A 6,000-nucleotide genomic window follows, 5' to 3' on the forward strand; every position below is an offset into this window, starting at 1 on the left:
CCGTAAAGATATCTCCTATAACAGGACTAGAGCTAGCGCTCTCTCTAGCCACGTTCTCTTTTCAGCTAACTCAGACGAAGGCCGCCAACACATTGTAAACTGGACTCAGACTTCTAACATCCATGTGTGCTACGATGAACTCGAAAGAAAGATTGTCGAATCTAGGGAAATTTCTCTAGATTCTTTTCATATCAACAACAGCGTGAGTTACAATCTCTCTGATGCACACGTTGCTTCTGTTCAGTACTGGCGCACTCGCGACAGCGCGTAGTATACGTTTGTTTGGAACTCATACTCGCATTTTTTCAAACACGCTACTGTCTTTTTATACTTGTTCTGTTATTACAATTTTAAGTCTCTGTAATTTTTTATATATTTCTTTGATTGTGATACCTGAGGATGTTGATCTATTCAACGAAACTAGTAAACTAGTAGTATCTTTTTAAATATATCTTGTCATCTTTTTATCTCTCGGTAACAGTCATTAAAGCTTCATCATCACACACACACACACACACACATATATATATATATATATATATATATATATATATATATATATATATATATATATATATATATATATATATATATATATATATATATATATATATATATATATATATATATATATATATATATATATATATATATATATATGTGTGTGTGTGTGTGTGTGTGTGTGTGTGTGTGTGTGATTAAAATAAATAAATAAATAAATATATATATATATATATATATATTTATTTATTTATTTAATTTTTATTTATATAATATTTTTTTTTTGAATTTATATAATATATATAAGGCAGAAACAATGGAGAAGTCATATTTACCTATACGAGTTACCAAAAGGTGTTGTTGTTGTTATGATCCATCGAGTCATTTCCGACTCCTGGCGACTCCACGAACATACACTCCATTCCGATCTGTCCCTGACCATGTCTTTCAGAACATCCAAGCGCACTCCAGTCGCTTCTTTAACGCCACCCACCCATCTAATTCTTGGTCTTCCTCTTCTTCCGGCTTCCATAAACTTTAGCAAGCATCATCGTCTTCTCCAGACTGTCATTTGCTCGTATAATATATCCGAAGTGTGACAATTTTTGCTTGATGATCACAGCTTAGAGGGAGCAATCTGGCTTTATTCTGTCTGTTACTGACTTATTGGTTACATTAATACGCTTACTAAGAATACCATGGCCCGCAAAGCAAACAATGGTATTTTTAGTAAGCGTCTCCAAACCCATAATTCAAATGCATCTATCTTCCTTCTTTCACTCTTTCTCAGGGTCCAACTTTCATATCCATACAGCACCATAGGGAATACCATTGCTTTCACGATTCTGATTTTTGTTGCGAGGCTAATATCTTTATTTTAAAGATCCTGCTTAAATTTGTCATTGCTTTCTTTCAGAGTAATAATCTTCTTGTAACTTCTTCGGTACGATAACCATCTTGATCAATTCGGGATCCTAGGAGCACAAAATTGTTAACTGCTTCCATTTTCTCCCCATCTACTTCAAAATCATTAAGTTCACATGTTTCCATAACTTTTGTCTTTTTGAAGTTAAGTTTAAAACAATATTTAGCACCTTCTTCTTTAACTTTCGTAATAAGCTCCTCCAAATCTTCTTTGCATTCTGCTGGCAAGGTGGTATCATCTGCATAGCTCAAATTATTAATATTATTTTTTCCACCAATTTTAATTCCAACTGAAGACTCCTCCAGCCCTGCCATTCTTAAAATATATTCGCTGTACAAGTTAAACAGGCACGGAGATAAAATACATCCTTGTCGCACCCCTTTACCTATTGTGAAATGCTCAGTTTCTTCAAGATCTGTTCGGAAAGTAGCTTCTTGTTCATAATAAAGATTCCTTAGAAGGATAATGAAATGTTCTGGGACTCCCATTGTTCTTAACACATTCCACAGTTTCACATGATCTACAGAGTCAAAAGCCTTGCTATAGTCAAGGAAACAAAGGTATACATTCTTGTGATATTCCTGTGCTCTTTCTATTATTCATCTCACATTGGCGTTTTGATCTCTTGTTCCTCTGCCTTTTCGAAATCCTGCCTGTTCATCTGGCATTTCTCTCTTCACGAATGGTTCCAGTCTTTTCTGAATGATCTTAAGTAAGACTTTACTTGCATCAGAAATCAGTGCTATAGTTCTGCAATTTTCGCACTCTTTTGCATCGCCTTTCTTCAATAAAGGTATATAAACTATGCAATGTCCACTCACTTCACTCTCCAGTGGTACTGGCTCCTGTGTATAATCCTTCTCTTCAAATTTCTCAGTAATATTAGAGTCCTTTCTGTAAAGTGCTTATGTATACTCTTTCCATCTTTCTTTAATGTCTGCAGCTTCTGTAAGAAATCCTTTGTGTTTACTTTTCAATACTGTCACCTTGGCACTAAACTTCCCTGTTAATTCTCTGATCTATTTGAAAAGATCTCTTGTTTTTCCTTTCATGTTTTCCATGTTTTCCTTTCTTCTGGCTTGTCGTTGAAACTCTGCATTCAAATTTCGTACTTCCTGCAAATTTCCTGTGGCCTTCATTTCTTCCTTTCCTGAGCAGTTTTGATGGCATCTTCTGACAGACATTTGGACTTCTTCCTCTTACAAATTGTTGGAATATTCTTCTTTGCTTCTGTTTTAGTTATATCTTTAATCTCTTCCCATAGTTCACCTGGTTCTATTTCACACAAATTGAGTGTGTTGAATCTGTTCTGTATGCTAATATTGTATTCAACTGGTATGTTTTTTCCAAGATTATATCTGATAGACATTTGTGTTGTTTTCTCTTTCTGTAGTTTCACATGTATCGTAGCCACTAATAATTGATGGTCTGTTCCACAGTCTGCACCTGGAAAAGTCTTGACAGACTGAATTGCAGTTCTACATCTTCTTTGTCCAAGCATATAGTCAATTTGATTTCTGTGTTGTCCATCAGATGATATCTATGTGTACAATTTTCTTTTGTGCTGTTTAAAGCAGCTGTTAGCAACAAACAAAGAATTCTCTGCACAAAACTCAACTACTAGTCTCTTCCCTGCAATGTTACGAATACCTAAACCAAAACGACCTGTTATTCCCTGTTCCTCATTCTCTCCCATTTTTGCATTCCAATCTCCAATAAGTATCCATAAATCTCGCTTTGGTGTTGCATCTATCACTTTTTGTAACTTGCCATAAAATTCTTCAATCTCTTCTTCTGATGTCATCATGAACCTGAATGATGGTCATATTCATTGGATGTCCACTCACTCTGAGAGAAATGATTCTGTCAAAAGGTGTTATTAAATTACTCTGGATTTAGAGAAAGATGTTGAAAGTTTTTTTTCCACTTGGAGACTATAATGAATTTAGTTTAATCCTTTATCCAAGTGTGAGGAAACAAAGTTTGCTCCTGAAGTATCTGCAGGACTGATGCAACTCGTGGTGAAGGTGGCCCAAGCTCTCATCACACCTTGTCTCAGTATCTCTCATAACGTAAAGCACATCTCCTTTACCGCGAGTTGCCTCAGTCTGAGGATACTTCAGGTGCAAACTTTGTTTGCTTACATTTGGATAAAGAATTAAACTAAATTCATTATAGTCTAACCAAGTGGGAAAAAAACTTCCAATCTTTCTCTAAATCCAGAGTAATTTAATAATAAGGTGGTACACCTTTTGGCAACGTGTATAGGTAAATATGACTTCTCCATTCTTTCTACCTTTGTATCATCACTTCTGGGTCTGACTCCCGCTGACGAGACCTCAATAAAGGTCGAAACCCGTCTGAGTAGTGGCCCTTCCCTTAATGCATAGCATTATACATGCTTCCGCAAGGATATATGCTTTGCAATATGGTAGATACTGAGACAAGGAGTGATGAGAGCTTGGTCCACCTTTACCACGAGTTGCCTCAGTCCTGAATATACTTCAGGCGCAAACTTTGTTTGCTCACACTTGGATAAAGGATTAAACTAAATTCATTATAGTCTAACCAAGTGGAAAAACACTTCCAACATATATATAGCGTATATATATATAAAATGCCAAAAATTGGCACTTTCTTTGGGGTTTGCTTCAAGACACCGATTTCTGCCTATATTTATTCATTACCACGGCATTAAACCGCATAGTATGTGATCAATACTTAGTATTCTGGAAGGAAACTACATCAGAGCAAACCTTTACAGATGCTATCCTTGCAATAGAAAGATACAAAATGTTAGTAAGTTGAAAACACAGGAAAAATGATAACTGAATCTTCATTATTATCAATCCGTTCCTCTTTTATTTTGGTTTATTTTTTTTATGTTTGATATTTTTGATTAAAGGAATGTCATCGAATGAAATGATAAGTGAAGTTAATTTCATATGAAGCATTCACTTTTTTTTTACTAATTATTAATGTTATGCTAACAGAGTTAAGGTTACACTAACGTTAGTGAATAATGAGATTATTTATTTTCTCTCAAATACACTAAGGTATAGAAAGCATATGCTTTAGTTGTTCCATAAAGACTCACCCTTGTCAGATTTGGACCAAACATACGCACATTTCTCATGATCTCTCTCCCTAAGCCTTCTGTGTTTATTATTCGTGGTTCATGAGAGCCAGATCTATCAAACTGGTCAGGAAATTTCAGTTTGTTACTGAAAGCAGTTGTTATCCAAGAACATCGCATGCATTCTAATTAATAATTTAATGATTAGTGTTTGAATTGTGCTAATTTGATTGAATTTTGCATTTTATTTCTTTCAGTTTTTTTTTTTTTTTTTGTAAATAGGCACCAAAAGTTGTCAAATGGTACATGTGTAGGAGTCCTTGGAAAAGAGGACTATCTGGACTTTTCGCTTTCCTGTTACTTGACAGGCCTACAGTATATGCTCGATTTTCTTCATTCATTTAGTTCAATGTATCCTCTAAAAATATTAGAAATAAAGGATTTTTGTATGCATAAAAACCATTTCTGTTTTTTTTAAAGAATACAAATGACACTTTTTCTCAAACAAATATTAATTACATGAAAAAAGTAGTGGGATATGAAAGCTGCAAGTAATAGGAATTAATTGGGGGTGCCTTTCATTTTAATACTGTCTTTTATAAAATAACTGATTTCTTGGATGCTTTGAACTCATTTTTTGAATTATTGTAAAGAATAATTTGAGAACAATGAAGATATAGAATATTTTTGATTGTTTTATCTCGGTATTTTAATTTCGTAATGCATCCGCACTTATAATTTTCATAACCAAGAAGACCAGTTTCTCAATATCATATGACAGTGCTGTAATTCATATTATAATTGAAGGTGATAATTAAACAACTATACATAATTATTTCCAAATTTCAAAGACTATGTTGGAAGTAAGCTCATCAGAAACCAGTTAGAAAATCATAATCGTGTTATATTGTTATCGCTGGTCCTTTTGGAATAAATCGATTCAAACTAGACTTCATAGATGGAACCTGGAGCACTGATTTGTTTATATCATTATGAAATGAGTGCAACGTGAATCTATTGGTTTACAAAATAAGTACATTCGAGGATGTGAATGATTCTTTCATCACAGTGTAGATGGGTTTAAATTTTAGTTTAATGCAATGTTTCTGAATTATTTGTACAACTGTGAAATGTGTAATTCATCCTGACAAGTTCTGCTACGATAATCACATCAAACTAAATCACTGTAATTTTGGTATTATCCGATAACATTGTGGTTATTTAAGTGAATTCCATCCCTTGCACCAAGGAGATTTCAAAGTCTGCATGCATTAGCAACTAAATTTACTCAAAAATAATATTTTCACTGTTTTGTAGTTTGAACTGATTTTTGAAATTTTCGTGACTAGAACTAATGAGACTTCCTTACTGTAATGTTTAAAAAGATGCAGAATTCATGTGATCTTTTTTATTAGACCACTTTGTTTTATTTTATTATTTCGTAAAAGAGAAATGTGGAAATTTCTCTTTTACGAAACTAATTTAGTTAGTAAATCTG

The 6,000-nt window shown here is 33.7% G+C and overlaps 1 protein-coding gene across 1 annotated transcript in view; it reads left to right on the plus strand.

The window, feature by feature from the left end:
- Positions 1 to 4,942, plus strand: part of LOC150098242 (neuronal acetylcholine receptor subunit alpha-2-like) — a 47,944-nt gene extending 43,002 nt beyond the window's left edge. Inside the window, exon 6 of the mRNA XM_090406528.1 lies at positions 4,785 to 4,942. The gene's annotated coding sequence lies outside the window, so the exon portion shown is untranslated. The remainder of the gene's footprint in view (positions 1 to 4,784) is intronic.
- Positions 4,943 to 6,000: the final 1,058 nt, after the last annotated feature.

Source organism: Typopeltis vanoorti, chromosome 16 (assembly GCF_054136105.1).
Source record: "Typopeltis vanoorti isolate ZY-2024b chromosome 16, IOZ_Tvanoo_1.0, whole genome shotgun sequence".
NCBI lineage: Eukaryota > Metazoa > Arthropoda > Arachnida > Uropygi > Thelyphonidae > Typopeltis > Typopeltis vanoorti.